The following is a 24,634-nucleotide window of genomic DNA, read 5'->3' as shown; positions in this document are numbered from 1 at the left end:
CCGGCTTTTTAAGACTGTAAAAGACAAAAATAGTTATTTTGACTAAATTTTTTTCCAGACCTTTGGTGACCAAATGCAGTTATTTTGACTAAAAAAGGCTTTTTAGACAATTGGAGACCAAAATACAGCCATTTTGACCCCAAAAAATGTTTCAGGCCATTGGAGACCAAATGCAGTTATCTTGTCTAAAACCGGCTTTTTACGACTAAAAGACAAAAATACAGTAATTTTGACTTAAAAAAAATTTCAGACCTTTGGTGACCAAATGCAGTTATTTTGACTAAAAAAGGCTTTTTAGACACTTGAAGAACAAAATACAGTCATTTTGACCCAAATAGTTCTTTCAGGCCATTGAAGACAAAATGCAGTTATTTTGTCTAAACCGGCTTTATAAGAATCTAAAAGACAAAAATAGTCATTTTGACTAAATTTTTTTTCAGACCTTTGGTGACCAAAATGCAGTTATTTTGACTAAAAAAGGCTTTTTAGACAATTGGAGACCAAAATACTGAAAAAATATTTTCAGGCCATTAGAGACCAAATGCAGTTATCTTGTCTAAAACTGGCTTTTTAAGACTAAAAGACAAAAATAGTCATTTTGACTTAAAAAATTTTTTCAGACCTTTGGTGACCAAATGCAGTTATTTTGACTAAAAAATATAGAGAGACCAAAATACAGTCATTTTGACCCAAAACATTTTTTCAGGCCATTGGAGACAAAATGTAGATTTCTTGTCTAAAACCGGCTTTTTAAGACTGTAAAAGACAAAAATACAGTCATTTAGACAAAAAAACAATTTTCAGACCTTTGGTGACCAAATGCAGCTATTTTGACTATAAAAGGCTTTTTTCATACTTGGAGACCAAAACAGAGTCATTTTGACCAAAAAATTAAATTTCAGGCCATTGGAGAGCAAATGCAGTTATCGTGTCTAATACAAGCGTTTTAAGACTTTAAAAGACATAAATACAGTCATTTTGACTAAAAGTTTTTTCACACCTTTGGTGATCAAATAAAGTTATTTTGACTAAAAAAAAGGCTTTTTAGACACTTGGAGACCAAAATAGAGTCATTTTGACCAAAAAAATTTTTCAGGCCATTTGTTACCAAATGCAGTTATCGTCTAAAACCGGCTTTTTAAGACTGTAAAAGACAAAAATACAGTTATTTTGACTAAATTTTTTCCAGACCTTTGGTGACCAAATGCAGTTATTTTGACGAAAAAAGGCTTTTTAGACAATTGGAGACCAAAATACAGTCATTTTGACTAAAAGAAATTTTTCAGGCCATTGGAGACCAAATGCAGTTATCTTGTCTAAAACCGGCTTTTTAAGACTAAAAGACAAAAATACATTAATTTTGACTTAAAATTTTTTTTTCAGACCTTTGGTGACCAAATGCAGTTATTTTGACTAAAAAATATAGAGAGACCAAAATACAGTCATTTTGACCCAAAACATTTTTTCAGGCCATTGGAGACAAAATGCAGATTTCTTGTCTAAAACCGGCTTTTTAAGACTGTAAAAGACAAAAATACAGTCATTTAGACAAAAAACAATTTTCAGACCTTTGGTGACCAAATGCAGCTATTTTGACTATAAAAGGCTTTTTTCATACTTGGAGACCAAAACAGAGTCATTTTGACCAAAAAATAAAATTTCAGGCCATTGGAGAGCAAATGCAGTTATCGTGTCTAAGACTCTAAAAGACAAAAATACAGTCATTTTGACTAAAAAAAGTTTTCAGACCTTTGGTGACCAAATGCAGTTCTTTTGACTAAAAAAGGCTTTTTAGACACTTGAAGACCAAAATACAGTCATTGTGACCCACATAGTTTTGTAGACCATTGGAGACCACATGCAGTTATCTTGTCTAAAACCGGCTTTTTAAGACTAAAAGACAAAAATACAGTCATTTTGACTTAAAAAAAATTTTCAGACCTTTGGTGACCAAATGCAGTTCTTTTGACTAAAAAAAAGGCTTTTTAGACACTTAAAGACCAAAATACAGTCATTTTGACCCACGGTTTTTCAGGCCATTGAAGACAAAATGCAGTTATCTTGTCTAAACCGACTTTTTTAAGAATCTAAAAGACAAAAATAGTCATTTTGACTAAATTTTTTTCAGACCTTTGGTGACCAAATGCAGTTATTTTGACCAAAAAAGGCTTTTTAGACAATTGGAGTCCAAAATACTGAAAAAATATTTTCAGGCCATTAGAGATCAAATGCAGTTATCAAAATACAGTCATTTTGACCCAAAACATTTTTTCGGGCCATTGGAGACAAAATGCAGATTTCTTGTCTAAAACCGGCTTTTTAAGACTGTAAAAGACAAAAATACAGTCATTTAGACAAAAAACAATTTCCAGACCTTTGGTGACCAAATGCAGCTATTTTGACTATAAAAGGTTTTTTTCATACTTGGAGACCAAAACAGAGTCATTTTGACCAAAAAATAACATTTCAGGCCATTGGAGAGCAAATGCAGTTATCGTGTCTAATACAAGCGTTTTAAGACTTTAAAAGACAAAAATACAGTCATTTTGACTAAAAGTTTTTTCACACCTTTGGTGATCAAATAAAGTTATTTTGACTAAAAAAGGCTTTTTAGACACTTGGAGACCAAAATAGAGTCATTTTGACCAAAAACATTTTTTCAGGCCATTGGTTACCAAATGCAGTTATCGTCTAAAACCGGCTTTTTAAGACTGTAAAAGACAAAAATAGTTATTTTGACTAAATTTTTTTCCAGACCTTTGGTGACCAAATGCAGTTATTTTGACTAAAAAAGGCTTTTTAGACAATTGGAGACCAAAATACAGTCATTTTGACCCCAAAAAATGTTTCAGGCCATTGGAGACCAAATGCAGTTATCTTGTCTAAAACCGGCTTTTTAAGACTAAAAGACAAAAATACAGTAATTTTGACTTAAAAAAAATTTCAGACCTTTGGTGACCAAATGCAGTTATTTTGACTAAAAAAGGCTTTTTAGACACTTGAAGAACAAAATACAGTCATTTTGACCCAAATAGTTTTTTCAGGCCATTGAAGACAAAATGCAGTTATTTTGTCTAAACCGGCTTTATAAGAATCTAAAAGACAAAAATATTCATTTTGACTAAATTTTTTTTCAGACCTTTGGTGACCAAATGCAGTTATTTTGACTAAAAGGGCTTTTTAAACAATTGGAGACCAAAATACAGTCATTTTGACCCCAAATATTTTTTCAGGCCATTGGAGACCAAATGCAGTTATCTTGTCTAAAACCGGCTTTTTAAGACTCTAAAAGCCAAAAATACAGTCATTTTGACTAAAAAATGATTTCCGACCTTTGGTGACCAAATGCAGTTCTTTTGACTAAAAAAGGCTTTTTAGACACTTGGAGACCAAAATACAGTCATTTTACCCAAAAAGTTTTTTCAGGCCATTGGAGACAAACTGCAGTTATCTTGCCTAAAACCGTCTTTATAAGACTCTAAAAAACAAAAATTCAGTCATTTTGACTAAAAAATGTTTTCAGACCTTTGGTGAACAAAATGCAGTTCTTTTGACTAAAAAAGGATTTTTAGACACTTGAAGACCAAAATACAGTCATTGTGACCCACATAGTTTTGTAGGCCATTGGAGACCAAATGCAGTTATCTTGTCCAAAATCGGCTTTTTAAGACTCTAAAAGACAAAAATACAGTCATTTTGACTAAAAAATGTTTTCAGACCTTTGGTGACCAAATGCAGTTCTTTTGACTAAAAAAGGATTTTTAGACACTTGAAGACCAAAATGCAGTCATTGTGACCCACATAGTTTTGTAGGCCATTGGAGACCACATGCAGTTATCTTGTCTAAAACCGGCTTTTTAAGACTAAAAGACAAAAATACAGTCATTTTGACTTAAAAAAAAAATTTTCAGACCTTTGGTGACCAAATGCAGTTCTTTTGACTAAAAAAAAGGCTTTTTAGACACTTGAAGACCAAAATAGAGTCATTTTGACCAAAAACATTTTTTCAGGCCATTGGTTACCAAATGCAGTTATCTTCTAAAACCGGCTTTTTAAGACTGTAAAAGACAAAAATAGTTATTTTGACTAAATGTTTTTCCAGACCTTTGGTGACCAAATGCAGTTATTTTGACTAAAAAAGGCTTTTTAGACAATTGGAGACCAAAATACAGTCATTTTGACCCCAAAAAATGTTTCAGGCCATTGGAGACCAAATGCAGTTATCTTGTCTAAAACCGGCTTTTTACGACTAAAAGACAAAAATACAGTAATTTTGACTTAAAAAAAATTTCAGACCTTTGGTGACCAAATGCAGTTATTTTGACTAAAAAAGGCTTTTTAGACACTTGAAGAACAAAATACAGTCATTTTGACCCAAATAGTTTTTTCAGGCCATTGAAGACAAAATGCAGTTATTTTGTCTAAACCGGCTTTATAAGAATCTAAAAGACAAAAATATTCATTTTGACTAAATTTTTTTTCAGACCTTTGGTGACCAAATGCAGTTATTTTGACTAAAAGGGCTTTTTAAACAATTGGAGACCAAAATACAGTCATTTTGACCCCAAATATTTTTTCAGGCCATTGGAGACCAAATGCAGTTATCTTGTCTAAAACCGGCTTTTTAAGACTCTAAAAGCCAAAAATACAGTCATTTTGACTAAAAAATGATTTCCGACCTTTGGTGACCAAATGCAGTTCTTTTGACTAAAAAAGGCTTTTTAGACACTTGGAGACCAAAATACAGTCATTTTACCCAAAAAGTTTTTTCAGGCCATTGGAGACAAACTGCAGTTATCTTGCCTAAAACCGTCTTTATAAGACTCTAAAAAACAAAAATTCAGTCATTTTGACTAAAAAATGTTTTCAGACCTTTGGTGAACAAAATGCAGTTCTTTTGACTAAAAAAGGATTTTTAGACACTTGAAGACCAAAATACAGTCATTGTGACCCACATAGTTTTGTAGGCCATTGGAGACCAAATGCAGTTATCTTGTCCAAAATCGGCTTTTTAAGACTCTAAAAGACAAAAATACAGTCATTTTGACTAAAAAATGTTTTCAGACCTTTGGTGACCAAATGCAGTTCTTTTGACTAAAAAAGGATTTTTAGACACTTGAAGACCAAAATGCAGTCATTGTGACCCACATAGTTTTGTAGGCCATTGGAGACCACATGCAGTTATCTTGTCTAAAACCGGCTTTTTAAGACTAAAAGACAAAAATACAGTCATTTTGACTTAAAAAAAAAATTTCAGACCTTTGGTGACCAAATGCAGTTCTTTTGACTAAAAAAAAGGCTTTTTAGACACTTGAAGACCAAAATAGAGTCATTTTGACAAAAAGTCTAAAAGGGCTTTTTAAACAATTGGAGACCAAAATACAGTCATTTTGACCCCAAATATTTTTTCAGGCCATTGGAGACCAAATGCAGTTATCTTGTCTAAAACCGGCTTTTTAAGACTCTAAAAGCCAAAAATACAGTCATTTTGACTAAAAAATGATTTCCGACCTTTGGTGACCAAATGCAGTTCTTTTGACTAAAAAAGGCTTTTTAGACACTTGGAGACCAAAATACAGTCATTTTACCCAAAAAGTTTTTTCAGGCCATTGGAGACAAACTGCAGTTATCTTGCCTAAAACCGTCTTTATAAGACTCTAAAAAACAAAAATTCAGTCATTTTGACTAAAAAATGTTTTCAGACCTTTGGTGACCAAATGCAGTTCTTTTGACTAAAAAAGGATTTTTAGACACTTGAAGACCAAAATGCAGTCATTGTGACCCACATAGTTTTGTAGGCCATTGGAGACCACATGCAGTTATCTTGTCTAAAACCGGCTTTTTAAGACTAAAAGACAAAAATACAGTCATTTTGACTTAAAAAAAAATTTTCAGACCTTTGGTGACCAAATGCAGTTCTTTTGACTAAAAAAAAAAGGCTTTTTAGACACTTGAAGACCAAAATAGAGTCATTTTGACCAAAAACATTTTTTCAGGCCATTGGTTACCAAATGCAGTTATCGTCTAAAACCGGCTTTTTAAGACTGTAAAAGACAAAAATAGTTATTTTGACTAAATTTTTTTCCAGACCTTTGGTGACCAAATGCAGTTATTTTGACTAAAAAAGGCTTTTTAGACAATTGGAGACCAAAATACAGTCATTTTGACCCCAAAAAATGTTTCAGGCCATTGGAGACCAAATGCAGTTATCTTGTCTAAAACCGGCTTTTTAAGACAAAAATACAGTAATTTTGACTTAAAAAAAATTTCAGACCTTTGGTGACCAAATGCAGTTATTTTGACTAAAAAAGGCTTTTTAGACACTTGAAGAACAAAATACAGTCATTTTGACCCAAATAGTTCTTTCAGGCCATTGAAGACAAAATGCAGTTATTTTGTCTAAACCGGCTTTATAAGAATCTAAAAGACAAAAATAGTCATTTTGACTAAATTTTTTTTCAGACCTTTGGTGACCAAAATGCAGTTATTTTGACTAAAAAAGGCTTTTTTCATACTTGGAGACCAAAACAGAGTCATTTTGACCAAAAAATAAAATTTCAGGCCATTGGAGAGCAAATGCAGTTATCGTGTCTAATACAAGCGTTTTAAGACTTTAAAAGACATAAATACAGTCATTTTGACTAAAAGTTTTTTCACACCTCTGGTGATCAAATAAAGTTATTTTGACTGAAAAAAGGCTTTTTAGACACTTGGAGACCAAAATAGAGTCATTTTGACCAAAAAAAATTTTTCAGGCCATTTGTTACCAAATGCAGTTATCGTCTAAAACCGGCTTTTTAAGACTGTAAAAGGCAAAAATACAGTTATTTTGACTAAATTTTTTCCAGACCTTTGGTGACCAAATGCAGTTATTTTGACGAAAAAAGGCTTTTTAGACAATTGGAGACCAAAATACAGTCATTTTGACTAAAAAATTTTTTTCAGGCCATTGGAGACCAAATGCAGTTATCTTGTCTAAAACCGGCTTTTTAAGACTAAAAGACAAAAATACATTAATTTTGACTTAAAATTTTTTTTTCAGACCTTTGGTGACCAAATGCAGTTATTTTGACTAAAAAATATAGAGAGACCAAAATACAGTCATTTTGACCCAAAACATTTTTTCAATCCATTGGAGACAAAATGCAGATTTCTTGTCTAAAACCGGCTTTTTAAGACTGTAAAAGACAAAAATACAGTCATTTAGACAAAAAACAATTTTCAGACCTTTGGTGACCAAATGCAGCTATTTTGACTATAAAAGGCTTTTTTCATACTTGGAGACCAAAACAGAGTCATTTTGACCAAAAAATAAAATTTCAGGCCATTGGAGAGCAAATGCAGTTATCGTGTCTAAGACTCTAAAAGACAAAAATACAGTCATTTTGACTTAAAAAAAATTTTCAGACCTTTGGTGACCAAATGCAGTTCTTTTGACTAAAAAAAAGGCTTTTTAGACACTTAAAGACCAAAATACAGTCATTGTGACCCACGGTTTTTCAGGCCATTGAAGACAAAATGCAGTTATCTTGTCTAAACCGACTTTTTTAAGAATCTAAAAGACAAAAATAGTCATTTTGACTAAATTTTTTTCAGACCTTTGGTGACCAAATGCAGTTATTTTGACCAAAAAAGGCTTTTTAGACAATTGGAGTCCAAAATACTGAAAAAATATTTTCAGGCCATTAGAGATCAAATGCAGTTATCAAAATACAGTCATTTTGACCCAAAACATTTTTTCGGGCCATTGGAGACAAAATGCAGATTTCTTGTCTAAAACCGGCTTTTTAAGACTGTAAAAGACAAAAATACAGTCATTTAGACAAAAAACAATTTTCAGACCTTTGGTGACCAAATGCAGCTATTTTAACTATAAAAGGCTTTTTTCATACTTGGAGACCAAAACAGAGTCATTTTGACCAAAAAATAACATTTCAGGCCATTGGAGAGCAAATGCAGTTATCGTGTCTAATACAAGCGTTTTAAGACTTTAAAAGACAAAAATACAGTCATTTTGACTAAAAGTTTTTTCACACCTTTGGTGATCAAATAAAGTTATTTTGACTAAAAAAGGCTTTTTAGACACTTGGAGACCAAAATAGAGTCATTTTGACCAAAAACATTTTTTCAGGCCATTGGTTACCAAATGCAGTTATCGTCTAAAACCGGCTTTTTAAGACTGTAAAAGACAAAAATAGTTATTTTGACTAAATTTTTTTCCAGACCTTTGGTGACCAAATGCAGTTATTTTGACTAAAAAAGGCTTTTTAGACAATTGGAGACCAAAATACAGTCATTTTGACCCCAAAAAATGTTTCAGGCCATTGGAGACCAAATGCAGTTATCTTGTCTAAAACCGGCCTTTTAAGACTAAAAGACAAAAATACAGTAATTTTGACTTAAAAAAAATTTCAGACCTTTGGTGACCAAATGCAGTTATTTTGACTAAAAAAGGCTTTTTAGACACTTGAAGAACAAAATACAGTCATTTTGACCCAAATAGTTTTTTCAGGCCATTGAAGACAAAATGCAGTTATTTTGTCTAAACCGGCTTTATAAGAATCTAAAAGACAAAAATATTCATTTTGACTAAATTTTTTTTCAGACCTTTGGTGACCAAATGCAGTTATTTTGACTAAAAGGGCTTTTTAAACAATTGGAGACCAAAATACAGTCATTTTGACCCCAAATATTTTTTCAGGCCATTGGAGACCAAATGCAATTATCTTGTCTAAAACCGGCTTTTTAAGACTCTAAAAGCCAAAAATACAGTCATTTTGACTAAAAAATGATTTCCGACCTTTGGTGACCAAATGCAGTTCTTTTGACTAAAAAAGGCTTTTTAGACACTTGGAGAGCAAAATACAGTCATTTTACCCAAAAAGTTTTTTCAGGCCATTGGAGACAAACTGCAGTTATCTTGCCTAAAACCGCCTTTATAAGACTCTAAAAAACAAAAATTCAGTCATTTTGACTAAAAAATGTTTTCAGACCTTTGGTGAACAAAATGCAGTTCTTTTGACTAAAAAAGGATTTTTAGACACTTGAAGACCAAAATACAGTCATTGTGACCCACATAGTTTTGTAGGCCATTGGAGACCAAATGCAGTTATCTTGTCCAAAATCGGCTTTTTAAGACTCTAAAAGACAAAAATACAGTCATTTTGGCTAAAAAATGTTTTCAGACCTTTGGTGACCAAATGCAGTTCTTTTGACTAAAAAAGGATTTTTAGACACTTGAAGACCAAAATGCAGTCATTGTGACCCACATAGTTTTGTAGGCCATTGGAGACCACATGCAGTTATCTTGTCTAAAACCGGCTTTTTAAGACTAAAAGACAAAAATACAGTCATTTTGACTTAAAAAAAATTTTTTCAGACCTTTGGTGACCAAATGCAGTTCTTTTGACTAAAAAAAAGGCTTTTTAGACACTTGAAGACCAAAATAGAGTCATTTTGACCAAAAACATTTTTTCAGGCCATTGGTTACCAAATGCAGTTATCGTCTAAAACCGGCTTTTTAAGACTGTAAAAGACAAAAATAGTTATTTTGACTAAATTTTTTTCCAGACCTTTGGTGACCAAATGCAGTTATTTTGACTAAAAAAGGCTTTTTAGACAATTGGAGACCAAAATACAGTCATTTTGACCCCAAAAAATGTTTCAGGCCATTGGAGACCAAATGCAGTTATCTTGTCTAAAACCGGCTTTTTAAGACTAAAAGACAAAAATACAGTAATTTTGACTTAAAAAAAATTTCAGACCTTTGGTGACCAAATGCAGTTATTTTGACTAAAAAAGGCTTTTTAGACACTTGAAGAACAAAATACAGTCATTTTGACCCAAATAGTTCTTTCAGGCCTTTGAAGACAAAATGCAGTTATTTTGTCTAAACCGGCTATATAAGAATCTAAAAGACAAAAATAGTCATTTTGACTAAATTTTTTTTCAGACCTTTGGTGACCAAAATGCAGTTATTTTGACTAAAAAAGGCTTTTTAGACAATTGGAGACCAAAATACTGAAAAAATATTTTCAGGCCATTAGAGACCAAATGCAGTTATCTTGTCTAAAACTGGCTTTTTAAGACTAAAAGACAAAAATAGTCATTTTGACTTAAAAATTTTTTTCAGACCTTTGGTGACCAAATGCAGTTATTTTGACTAAAAAATATAGAGAGACCAAAATACAGTCATTTTGACCCAAAACATTTTTTCAGGCCATTGGAGACAAAATGTAGATTTCTTGTCTAAAACCGGCTTTTTAAGACTGTAAAAGACAAAAATACAGTCATTTAGACAAAAAAACAATTTTCAGACCTTTGGTGACCAAATGCAGCTATTTTGACTATAAAAGGCTTTTTTCATACTTGGAGACCAAAACAGAGTCATTTTGACCAAAAAATAAAATTTCAGGCCATTGGAGAGCAAATGCAGTTATCGTGTCTAATACAAGCGTTTTAAGACTTTAAAAGACATAAATACAGTCATTTTGACTAAAAGTTTTTTCACACCTCTGGTGATCAAATAAAGTTATTTTGACTGAAAAAAGGCTTTTTAGACACTTGGAGACCAAAATAGAGTCATTTTGACCAAAAAAAATTTTTCAGGCCATTTGTTACCAAATGCAGTTATCGTCTAAAACCGGCTTTTTAAGACTGTAAAAGACAAAAATACAGTTATTTTGACTAAATTTTTTCCAGACCTTTGGTGACCAAATGCAGTTATTTTAACGAAAAAAGGCTTTTTAGACAATTGGAGACCAAAATACAGTCATTTTGACTAAAAAAATTTTTTCAGGCCATTGGAGACCAAATGCAGTTATCTTGTCTAAAACCGGCTTTTTAAGACTAAAAGACAAAAATACATTAATTTTGACTTAAAATTTTTTTTTCAGACCTTTGGTGACCAAATGCAGTTATTTTGACTAAAAAATATAGAGAGACCAAAATACAGTCATTTTGACCCAAAACATTTTTTCAGGCCATTGGAGACAAAATGCAGATTTCTTGACTAAAACCGGCTTTTTAAGACTGTAAAAGACAAAAATATAGTCATTTAGACAAAAAACAATTTTCAGACCTTTGGTGACCAAATGTAGCTATTTTGACTATAAAAGGCTTTTTTCATACTTGGAGACCAAAACAGAGTCATTTTGACCAAAAAATAAAATTTCAGGCCATTGGAGAGCAAATGCAGTTATCGTGTCTAAGACTCTAAAAGACAAAAATACAGTCATTTTGACTTAAAAAAAATTTTCAGACCTTTGGTGACCAAATGCAGTTCTTTTGACTAAAAAAAAGGCTTTTTAGACACTTAAAGACCAAAATACAGTCATTGTGACCCACGGTTTTTCAGGCCATTGAAGACAAAATGCAGTTATCTTGTCTAAACCGACTTTTTTAAGAATCTAAAAGACAAAAATAGTCATTTTGACTAAATTTTTTTCAGACCTTTGGTGACCAAATGCAGTTATTTTGACCAAAAAAGGCTTTTTAGACAATTGGAGTCCAAAATACTGAAAAAATATTTTCAGGCCATTAGAGATCAAATGCAGTTATCAAAATACAGTCATTTTGACCCAAAACATTTTTTCGGGCCATTGGAGACAAAATGCAGATTTCTTGTCTAAAACCGGCTTTTTAAGACTGTAAAAGACAAAAATACAGTCATTTAGACAAAAAACAATTTTCAGACCTTTGGTGACCAAATGCAGCTATTTTGACTATAAAAGGCTTTTTTCATACTTGGAGACCAAAACAGAGTCATTTTGACCAAAAAATAACATTTCAGGCCATTGGAGAGCAAATGCAGTTATCGTGTCTAATACAAGCGTTTTAAGACTTTAAAAGACAAAAATACAGTCATTTTGACTAAAAGTTTTTTCACACCTTTGGTGATCAAATAAAGTTATTTTGACTAAAAAAGGCTTTTTAGACACTTGGAGACCAAAATAGAGTCATTTTGACCAAAAACATTTTTTCAGGCCATTGGTTACCAAATGCAGTTATCGTCTAAAACCGGCTTTTTAAGACTGTAAAAGACAAAAATAGTTATTTTGACTAAATTTTTTTCCAGACCTTTGGTGACCAAATGCAGTTATTTTGACTAAAAAAGGCTTTTTAGACAATTGGAGACCAAAATACAGTCATTTTGACCCCAAAAAATGTTTCAGGCCATTGGAGACCAAATGCAGTTATCTTGTCTAAAACCGGCCTTTTAAGACTAAAAGACAAAAATACAGTAATTTTGACTTAAAAAAAATTTCAGACCTTTGGTGACCAAATGCAGTTATTTTGACTAAAAAAGGCTTTTTAGACACTTGAAGAACAAAATACAGTCATTTTGACCCAAATAGTTTTTTCAGGCCATTGAAGACAAAATGCAGTTATTTTGTCTAAACCGGCTTTATAAGAATCTAAAAGACAAAAATATTCATTTTGACTAAAATTTTTTTCAGACCTTTGGTGACCAAATGCAGTTATTTTGACTAAAAGGGCTTTTTAAACAATTGCTGTGCTGGTGGCTCTGTGCGACCACCGCCTCTTCCTCCAAACTACTCAGGTCACCTGCATGACCTTCATTCCATGTGGGGTCGAGGACCTCATCGTCCTCCACATCATCTTCCACCCAGTCTTCACCCCTGCCCTCCCTGTCGGTCTCCACAATGCTGAACGCCGCAGCAGTTGGCACCTGCGTTTCGTCATCATCGGAGACGTGCTGTGATGGTCCTTCCATGTACTCATCTTGAGAAATAAGTGGTTGGGCATCGCTGCACTCAATCTCTTCCACTTCTGGGGCAGGGCTAGGTGGATGGCCCTGGGAAACCCTGCTGACAGAGTCCTCAAAAAGAATAAGAGACTGCTCTATGGCTTGGGGCTCAGACTGCTTGCCTGATTTGCAAGGGGGTGAGGTGAAAGACGGTTGGACATTGGCTGCAGGTGCCAACTCTGACCTTTCTGCAGTAGACTGGGTGGGAGACAATGTGAAGGAACTGGAGGCACTGTCAGCAGCAAACCAATCTACTATCGCCTCTCTGTGTTCTGGCCTCATCACTTCTAGAGGCGTATGATGCCCTAGAAAATACTGATGCAGGTTCTGTCGCCTACTCACACTTGAGGAAGGTGTTTCACTTGTGCGTGTAGCTGGCACAGATCGACCACGTCCTCTCCTTGCAACAGGAGCTCTAGCAGCAGCACCACCACGACCCAGGCCACGGCCCCTATTTGACGCTCTCCTCATATTTCTGAAATTTAAGATCTTGACCTAGAAAGGTCTTTATTGAATAGCGGAACAAAAGAACAACAGTATCGCACGGGTGTATCTCACAGTCAAATATGCAAACTATGCCGCAATTTAATGTTTTTTACACCAAAAGGGTGTGTATTGAATAGCGGAATAGGATAAAAAACTGTGTATCTCACACGTACAAACACAGACTAGGCCCGATAAAATTTTTTCCTACCCTAAAGGGAGGATGAGGAAGAGGAGTATGGAACAGGCAGCACCCTCAAATCTTCAGAAGTATGAGATGAACCCCAAAAACTTGGAAAGGTGGATCTCACACGTACCGACACAGACTATTCCGCAATTTAATTGAGCCACAAAGGTTTTTATTGAGTAGCGGAATAGGAAATATGATCAAAAAAAAGTGTATGTTTTTCACACGTACAGAAGCACACTAGGCCCCAATTACTATTGTTTGTACACCTAAAAGGATGGATGAGGAGGAGGAGGAGGAGGAGTATAGAACAGGCAGCACCCTCAAAGCTTCAGAAGTATGAGATGAACCCCAAAAACTTGGAAAGGTGGATCTCACACGTACCGACACAGACTATTCCGCAATTTAATTGAGCCCCAAAGGTTTTTATTGAATAGCGGAATAGGAAATATGATCAAAAAAAAGTGTATGTTTTTCACACGTACAGAAGCACACTAGGCCCCAATTACTATTGTTTGTACACCTAAAAGGATGGATGAGGAAGAGGAGGAGGAGGAGTATAGAACAGGCAGCACCCTCAAAGCTTCAGAAGTATGAGATGAACCCCAAAAACTTGGAAAGGTGGATCTCACACGTACCGACACAGACTATTCCGCAATTTAATTGAGCCCCAAAGGTTTTTATTGTATAGCGGAATAGGAAATATGATAAAAAAAAAGTGTATGTTTTTCACACGTACAGAAGCACACTAGGCCCCAATTACTATTGTTTGTACACCTAAAAGGATGGATGAGGAAGAGGAGGAGGAGGAGTATAGAACAGGCAGCACCCTCAAAGCTTCAGAAGTATGAGATGAACCCCAAAAACTTGGAAAGGTGGATCTCACACGTACCGACACAGACTATTCCGCAATTTAATTGAGCCCCAAAGGTTTTTATTGAATAGCGGAATAGGAAATATGATCAAAAAAAGTGTATGTTTTTCACACGTACAGAAGCACACTAGGCCCCAATTACTATTGTTTGTACACCTAAAAGGATGGATGAGGAAGAGGAGGAGGAGGAGTATAGAAAAGGCAGCACCCTCAAAGCTTCAGAAGTATGAGATGAACCCCAAAAACTTGGAAAGGTGGATCTCACACGTACCGACACAGACTATTCCGCAATTTAATTGAGCCCCAAAGGTTTTTATGGAATAGCGGAATAGGAAATATGATCAAAAAAAGGTGTATGTTTTTCACACGTACAGAAGCACACTAGGCCCCAATTACTATTGTTTGTACACCTAAAAGGATGGATAAGGAGGAGGAGGAGGAGGAGTATAGAACAGGCAGCACCCTCAAAGCTTCAGAAGTATGAGATGAACCCCAAAAACTTGGAAAGGTGGATCTCACACGTACCGACACAGACTATTCCGCAATTTAATTGAGCCCCAAAGGTTTTTATTGAATAGCGGAATAGGAAATATGATCAAAAAAAAGTGTATGTTTTTCACACGTACAGAAGCACACTAGGCCCCAATTACTATTGTTTGTACAACTAAAAGGATGGATGAGGAAGAGGAGGAGGAGGAGTATAGAACAGGCAGCACCCTCAAAGCTTCAGAAGTATGAGATGAACCCCAAAAACTTGCAAAGGTGGATCTCACACGTACCGACGCAGACTATTCCGCAATTTAATTGAGCCCCAAAGGTTTTTATTGAATAGCGGAATAGGAAATATGATCAAAAAAAAGTGTATGTTTTTCACACGTACAGAAGCACACTAGGCCCCAATTACTATTGTTTGTACACCTAAAAGGATGGATGAGGAGGAGGAGGAGGAGGAGTATAGAACAGGCAGCACCCTCAAAGCTTCAGAAGTATGAGATGAACCCCAAAAACTTGGAAAGGTGGATCTCACACGTACCGACACAGACTATTCCGCAATCTAATTGAGCCCCAAAGGTTTTTATTGAATAGCGGAATAGGAAATATGATCAAAAAAAAGTGTATGTTTTTCACACGTACAGAAGCACACTAGGCCCCAATTACTATTGTTTGTACACCTAAAAGGATGGATGAGGAAGAGGAGGAGGAGGAGTATAGAACAGGCAGCACCCTCAAAGCTTCAGAAGTATGAGATGAACCCCAAAACTTGGAAAGGTGGATCTCACACGTACCGACACAGACTATTCCGCAATTTAATTGAGCCCCAAAGGTTTTTATTGAATAACGGAATAGGAAATATGATCAAAAAAAGTGTATGTTTTTCACACGTACAGAAGCACACTAGGCCCCAATTACTATTGTTTGTACACCTAAAAGGATGGATGAGGAGGAGGAGTATAGAACAGGCAGCACCCTCAAAGCTTCAGAAGTATGAGATTGTGTTCACTGTACCCCACAAAGATTGTGTTCACTGTACCCCACAAAGATTGTGTTCACTGTACCCCACAAAGGTTTTGTTCACTGCACCCCACAAAGATTGTGTTCACTGTACCCCACAAAGGTTTTGTTCACTGCACCCCACAAAGATTGTGTTCACTGTTACCCACAAAGATTGTGTTCACTGCACCCCAAAAGGATTGTCTTCTCTGCACCCCACAAAGATTGTGTTCACTGTACCCCACAATGGTTTTGTTCACTGTACCCCACAAAGATTGTGTTCACTGCACTCCAAAAGGATTTTCTTCACTGCACCCCACAAAGATTGTGTTCACTGTACCCCACAAAGGTTTTGTTCACTGCACCCCACAAAGATTGTGTTCACTGTACCCCACAAAGGTTTTGTTCACTGCACCCCACAAAGATTGTGTTCACTGTACCCCCCAAAGATTTTGTTCACTGCACCCCACAAGGATTGTTTGTCTTCACTGCACCCCACAAGGATTGTCTTCACTGCACCCCACAAGGATTGTCTTCACTGCACCCCACAAAGATTGTGTTCACTGCACCCCACAAAGGTTTTGTTCACTGCACCCCACAAAGATTGTGTTCACTGCACCCCACAAAGATTGTGTTCACTGTACCCCACAAAGATTGTGTTCACTGCACCCCAAAAGGATTGTCTTCTCTGCACCCCACAAAGATTGTGTTCACTGTACCCCACAAAGGTTTTGTTCACTGCACCCCACAAAGATTGTGTTCACTGTACCCCACAAAGGTTTTGTTCACTGCACCCCACAAAGATTGTGTTCACTGTACCCCACAAAGATTGTGTTCACTGTACCCCACAAAGGTTTTGTTCACTGCACCCCACAAAGATTGTGTTCACTGTACCCCACAAAGGTTGTGTTCACTGCACCCCACAAAGATTGTGTTCACTGCACCCCACAAAGATTGTGTTCACTGTACCCCACAAAGGTTTTGTTCACTGCACCCCACAAAGGTTTTGTTCACTGCACCCCACAAAGATTGTGTTCACTGTACCCCACAAAGATTGTGTTTACTGCACTCCAAAAGGATTGTCTTCACTGCACCCCACAAAGATTGTGTTCACTGTACCCCACAAAGGTTTTGTTCACTGCACCCCACAAAGATTGTGTTCACTGTACCCCCCAAAGATTTTGTTCACTGCACCCCACAAGGATTGTCTTCACTGCACCCCACAAGGATTGTCTTCACTGCACCCCACAAAGATTGTGTTCACTGTACCCCACAAAGATTGTGTTCACTGCACTCCAAAAGGATTGTCTTCACTGCACCCCACAAAGATTGTGTTCACTGCACCCCACAAAGATTGTGTTCACTGTACCCCCCAAAGATTTTGTTCACTGCACCCCACAAGGATTGTCTTCACTGCACCCCACAAGGATTGTCTTCACTGCACCCCACAAAGATTGTGTTCACTGTACCCCACAAAGATTTTGTTCACTGCACCCCACAAAGATTGTGTTCACTGTACCCCACAAAGATTTTGTTCACTGCACTCCAAAAGGATTGTCTTCACTGCACCCCACAAAGATTGTGTTCACTGTACCCCACAAAGGTTTTGTTCACTGCACCCCACAAAGATTGTGTTCACTGTACCCCACAAAGGTTTTGTTCACTGCACCCCACAAAGATTGTGTTCACTGTACCCCACAAAGATTGTGTTCACTGTACCCCACAAAGGTTTTGTTCACTGCACCCCACAAAGATTGTGTTCACTGTACCCCACAAAGGTTGTGTTACAGCAGAAGAGGGAGCAGGGTGCAGAAGCGGAGCGGCCGTGCCCTAGACACTACGCCTGCTACTGCCGAACGCAGCAAGGGAACGAGCGCACCAAAGTCAGCTCAAAAGAGTTCTCTAGCGTGGAAGTTCTTTAGAAAATGTGCTGATGACAGGACACGAGTGGTTTGCACCCTGTGCAATCAGAGCCTGAAGCGAGGCATAAACCTTCTCAACCTGAGCACAACCTGCATGATCAGGCATCTAAGTGCAAAGCACGAGCTGCAGTGGAGTACACACCTTCAAAACCAAGAAACGTCTCTGGCTCATCCTGCTTCCTCTTCTGCTGCAGTCTCGGCTGCTCCAGCCACCTCTGTAGTCATACCGGCACCTGCCACCCCGCAAACAGACGATCTGTCAGCAACACCACCACCTGGGTCACCAACAACCATCTCCACAATGTCCCGTGGAAGCGTTCAGCTTTCCATCTCCCAAACACTTGAGAGGAAGAGGAAGTACCCCCCTACCCACCCGCGATCCCTGGCCCTGAATGCCAGCATTTCACAATTATTGGCCTTTGAAATGCTGTCATTCCGTCTGGTGGAGATGCCCAGTTTTAAAAAGCTTATGTCGGTGGCTGTCCCACAGTACGTCGTGCCCAGCCGCCACTACTTTTCCAGGCAAGCCATCCCTTCCCTGCACAACCAAGTGGGGGAAAAAATCAGGTGTGCACTGCGCAACGCCATCTGTGCCAAGGTCCACCTAACTACCGATACGTGGACCAGTAAGCACGGTCAGGGGCGTTATATCTCCCTAACGGCACACTGGGTAAATGCAGTGGCGGATGGGCCTGAGGCGGATAGCAATTTGGCACATGTCCTTCCACCACCGAGGATTGCAGGGCGCTTCAGTTTGCCTCCTGTTCCTAACTCATCCTACTCCGCTACCTCATCCTCTACCGCCTCCTCATCCGGACAGCGTAATACCTTCACCACCAACTTCAGCACGGCCAGGGCTAAACGACAGCAGGCAGTTTTACAACTTGCCTGTTTGGGGGACAAACCACACACCGCACAGGAGTTGTGGAGGAGCATGGAACAGCAGACAAATGAGTGGTTGCTGCCAGCGAGCCTCAAGCCCGGCCTGGTGGTGTGCGATAACGGGCGAAATCTCATAGCAGCTCTGGGCCTAGCCGGTTTGACGCACATCCCTTGCCTGGCGCATGTGCTGAATTTGGTGGTGCAGAGGTTCCTTAAAAACTACCCCGATATGTCAGAGCTGCTGCAGAAAGTGCGGGCCGTCTGTGCGCACTTTCGGCGTTCTCACTCTGCTGCTGCTCGCCTGGCAGGGCTGCAGCGTAACTTCGGCCTTCCCGCTCACCGCCTCATATGTGACGTGCCCACAAGGTGGAACTCCACCTTGCACATGCTGCAAAGACTGTGCGAGCAGCAGCAGGCCATAGTGGAGTTTCAGCTGCAGCACGCACGCGTGAGTCGCTCTGCGGAACAGCACCACTTCACCACCAATAACTGGGCCTCCATGCGAGACCTGTGTGCCTTGTTGCGCTGTTTTGAGTACTCCACCAACATGGCCAGTGGCAATGACGCCGTTCTCAGCTTAACTATCCCACTTCTATGCCTCCTTGAAAAAACAATTCGGGCGATGATGGAAGAGGATGTGCCACAGGATGAGGAGGAGGAGGAGGAGGATGAAGAGGTAACATTTCAAAGGCTTTCAGGGCAGTCATTCGCAAGGGGCTCCGAGGGTGGGTCCCTGCACACACAAACGCCAGGGACACAATTGTCCAGCAGGGGCACAGTTCTGGAGGATGAGGAGGATGAGGAGGAGGAGGAGCTGGAGGAGGAGATGGAACCATGTTCACAGCAGGGTGGCACCCAGGCCAGCTCATGGCCATCACTGGTGCGTGGCTGGGGGGATACAGAGGACACGGACGATACACCTCCCACAGAGGACAGCCTTTCGTCGCCTCTGGGCAGCCTGGCACACATGAGCGATTACATGCTGCAGTGTCTCCACAACGACCGCCGAGTTGCCCACATTCTAACTTGTGCTGATTACTGGGTGGCCATGCTGCTGGATCCCCGTTACAAGGACAACGTACCGTCCTTAATTCACTCACTGGAGCGCGATCGCAAGATGCGCGAGTACAAGCGCACGCTGGTAGACGCGATGCTGCTGGCATTCCCATCTGACAGCGGGGCCACAGTGGAAGCACAAGGCAGAGGAGGAGGAGGAGGAGGTCGCCAACTCAACCAGGGCACCGCCAGCACCTCAGAAGGCAGGGTTAGCATGGCCGAAATGTGGAAAAACTTTGTCAGCACGCCACAACAAACAGCAGCACCAGCAGCTCAGATGGAACGTCTTAGCAGGAGGCAGCATTTTACCAACATGGTGGAGCAGTATGTGTGCACACGCCTACATGTAGTGAATGAGGGGTCTGCCCCCTTCAACTTCTGGGTCTCCAAATTGGGCACATGGCCTGAGCTTGCCCTTTACGCCATGGAGGTGCTGGCGTGCCCTGCAGCCAGTGTATTATCTGAACGGGTATTTAGCACGGCTGGGGGTGTTATAACAGACAAGCGCAGCCGCCTGTCCAGAGACAATGTGGACAAGCTCACGTTCATTAAAATGAACCAGGCATGGATCCCACGGGACTTTTCCGTACCTTGTGCAGAATAGCAATGGATACTGACCTTACCCAGCCATTGTTCCATTTTTGCTCTTTCTCACTCTTTTGGGGTGTACCCTCATTTAAAATTTGTGAAAAGAAGCAGTGTTGGCTACCTCGTCCTCCTCCTCAGGGCCAGATTAACGTAGGGGCTATTGGAGCTGCAGCTCCATGCAGGCCCCTACCTTTTATATAGGCCCCGGGTTGGCCATATTCACTGTGACCGCTCTTCTGTCACTTGTAAACACAGAAGTCTGGCTTCTATGCTCGCTTCCCCAGGCAGCACCCTCAGAACCTCCCCACACAGCGCGAAGGCCGGACAAGGAGGGACAGTTGCCGATGCATGGATGTGTTTATGGGCTTCAGAGACAGCATCCCATGTTGAATTAGGCATGCATGGCTGCACCCTTCCTCCTCTGGGTGCATGCCAAGGCACGGCCCTTAAGGCTCTTCAAAATCCTCAGCACCAAGACCATGATGCTCTTAATCCGGCCCTGGTCCTCCTCCACCGCCACTTCCACCTACACCGCCCATAGGTGTGCGCAGCCTATTGCATTAGGGTGTGCACCCCAAAGTTGAAATACACATGCATGTGTTTGCCTACATGTACATGGCCCCGATACATTACTCTCCCTGCTGGCAAAGAGAAATAGAGCAGAGCAGGTGCGAGGGAGATCTTTCCCATCTCCTCACTGGCAAACAGAGCGATAATGCTATGTGCCCTAGGTGATTAGGGTGTGCCCAGGTACACCAGGCACACCCTGTGCGCACGCCTATGACACCGCCACATCCACCACCACCTCAACCTCCCTCCTACTCCATATGGGCCTCGTCCTTCAGAGATGAAGAACATTGTTTTATTTTTCTGTTTTTTTTGTTGTTTTAAGTTATTTCCCTATCCACATTTGTTTGCAGAGCACTTGCCATGCTCTTAACTACGTTTTGCTGCCATTTGCAGCACTCTAGCCCTTTCCATTGGTGTTTTAGAGCCATTTTAGTGCCTTAAAGTTCGGGTCCCCATTGACTTCAATGGGGTTCGGTGTCCGGGAAAAGTTCGGTAAAAGTCCGGGACACGGACCCGGACTTTTTTTTAAAGTTCGGCCGAACCCGTCGAACACGGACATCTAGGCGTCCGCTCAACCCTAATCGTGTCTAATACAAGCGTTTTAAGACTCTAAAAGACAAAAATACAGTCATTTTGACTAAAAGTTTTTTCACACCTTTGGTGATCAAATAAAGTTATTTTGACTAAAAAAAGGCTTTTTAGACACTTGGAGACCAAAATAGAGTCATTCTGACCCAAAACATTTTTTCAGGCCATTGGAGACCAAATGCAGTTATCTTGTCTAAAACCGTCTTTTTAAGACTTAAAGACAAAAATACAGTCATTTTGACTTAAAAAAACTTTTTTCAGACCTTTGGTGACCAAATGCAGTTATTTTGACTAAAAAGGCTTTTTAGACACTTGAAGAACAAAATACAATCATTATGACCCAAATAGTTTTTTCAGGCCATTGAAGACAAAATGCAGTTATCTTGTCTAAACCGGCTTTTTAAGAATCTAAAAGACAAAAATAGTCATTTTGACTACTTTTTTTTTCATACCTTTGGTGACCAAATGCAGTTATTTTGACTGAAAAAAAGGCTTTTTAGACACTTAGAGACAAAAATACAGTCATTTTGACCGAAGAAAATATTTTCAGGCCATTGGAGACCAAATGCAGTTATCTTGTCTAAAACCAGCTTTTTAAGACTAAAAGACAAAAATACAGTCATTTTGACTTAAAATTTTTTTTTTCAGACCTTTGGTGACCAAATGCAGTTATTTTGACTAAAAAAGGCTTTTTAGACACTTGAAGACCCAAAATACAGTCATTTTGACCCAAAAAAATTTTCAGGCCATTGTAGACAAAATGCAGTTATCTTGTCTATAACCGGCTTTTTAAGACTCTAAAAGACAAAAATAAAGTCATTTTGACAAATTCTTTTTTTCCAGGCCTTTGGTGACCAGATGCAGTTATTTTGACTAAAAAAGGCTTTTTAGACACTTGGAGACCAAAATAGTCATTTTGACCCAAATTTGTTTTCAGGCCATTGGAGACCAAATGCAGTTATCTTGTCTAAAACCGGCTTTTTAAGACTAAAAGACAAAAATACAGTCATTTTGACTTAACTTTTTTTAGACCTTTGGTGACCAAAAGCAGTTATTTTGACTAGAAAGGCTTTGTATACACCTGGAGAACAAAATATAGTCATTTTGACCCAAAACATTTTTTTAGGCCATTGGAGACAAAATGCAGTTATCTTGTCTAAAACCGGCTTTTTAAGACTCTAAAAGCCAAAAATACAGTCATTTTGACTAAAAAATGTTTTCAGACCTTTGGTGACCAAATGCAGTTCTTTTGACTAAAAAAGGCTTTTTAGACACTTGAAGACCAAAATACAATCATTTTGACCCAATAAATTTGTTCAGGCCATTGGAGACAAGCTGCAGTTATCTTGTCTAAAACCGTCTTTATAAGACCCTAAAAAACAAAAATACAGTCATTTTGACTAAAAAATGTTTTCAGACCTTTGGTGACCAAATGCAGTTCTTTTGACTAAAAAAGGCTTTTTAGACACTTGAAGACCAAAATACAATCATTTTGACCCAAAAAATTTGTTCAGGCCATTGGAGACAAAATGCAGATTTCTTGTCTAAAACCGGCTTTTTAAGACTGTAAAAGACAAAAATACAGTCATTTAGACAAAAAACAATTTTCAGACCTTTGGTGACCAAATGCAGCTATTTTGACTAAAAAAGGCTTTTTTTGATACTTGGAGACCAAAACAGAGTCATTTTGACCAAAAAATAAAATTTCAGGCCATTGGAGAGCAAATGCAGTTATCGTGTCTAATACAAGCGTTTTAAGACTCTAAAAGACAAAAATACAGTCATTTTGACTAAAAGTTTTTTCACACCTTTGGTGATCAAATAAAGTTATTTTGACTAAAAAAAGGCTTTTTAGACACTTGGAGACCAAAATAGAGTAATTTTGACCAAAAACATTTTTTCAGGCCATTGGAGACCAAATGCAGTTATCTTGTCTAAAACCGTCCTTTTAAGACTTAAAGACAAAAATACAGTCATTTTGACTTAAAAAAACTTTTTTCAGACCTTTGGTGACCAAATGCAGTTATTTTGACTAAAAAGGCTTTTTAGACACTTGAAGACCAAAATACAATCATTTTGACCCAAATAGTTTTTTCAGGCCATTGAAGACAAAATGCAGTTATCTTGTCTAAACCGGCTTTTTAAGAATCTAAAAGACAAAAATAGTCATTTTGACTACATTTTTTTCAGACCTTTGGTGACCAAATGCAGTTATTTTAACTGAAAAAAGGCTTTTTAGACACTTAGAGACAAAAATACAGTCATTTTGACCGAAGAAAATATTTTCAGGCCATTGGAGACCAAATGCAGTTATCTTGTCTAAAACCAGCTTTTTAAGACTAAAAGACAAAAATACAGTCATTTTGACTTAAAAATTTTTTTTCAGACCTTTGGTGACCAAATGCAGTTATTTTGACTGAAAATGCTTTTTATACACCTGGAGACCAAAATACAGTAATTTTGACCCAAAAAAATGTCAGGCCATTGGAGACAAAATGCAGTTATCTTGTCTAAAACCGGCTTTTTAAGACTCTAAAAGCCAAAAATACAGTCATTTTGACTAAAAAATGTTTTCAGACCTTTGGTGACCAAAGGCAGTTCTTTTGACTAAAAAAGGCTTTTTAGACACTTGAAGACCAAAATACAGTCATTGTGACCCAAATAGTTTTTTCAGGCCATTGAAGACAAAATGCAGTTATCTTGTCTAAACCGGCTTTTTAAGAATCTAAAAGACAAAAATAGTCACTTTGACTAAAAAAAATTCAGACCTTTGGTGGCCAAATGCAGTTATTCTGACTAAAAAAGGCTTTTTAGATACTTGGAGACCAAAACAGAGTTATTTTGGCCAAAAAATAACATTTCAGGCCATTGGAGACCAAATGCAGTTATCTTGTCTAATACAAGCGTTTTAAGACTCTAAAAGACAAAAATACAGTCATTTTGACTAATAAAGGCTTTTTTGACACTTGGAGACCAAAATAGAGTCATTTTGACCAAAAATATTTTTTCAGGCTATTGGTTACCAAATGCAGTTATCGTCTAAAACCGGCTTTTTAAGACTGTAAAAGACAAAAATACAGTCATTTTGACTAAATTTTTTTCCAGACCTTTGGCGACCAAATGCAGTTATTTTGACTAAAAAGGCTTTTTAGACAATTGGAGACCAAAATACAGTCATTTTGACCCCAAAAAATTTCTGGCCATTGGAGACAAAATGTAGTTAT

This window comes from Pelophylax lessonae, assembly GCF_965119305.1.
Source record: "Pelophylax lessonae genome assembly, chromosome: 8".
NCBI lineage: Eukaryota > Metazoa > Chordata > Amphibia > Anura > Ranidae > Pelophylax > Pelophylax lessonae.
Note: the sequence above shows the minus strand (reverse complement) of the source record.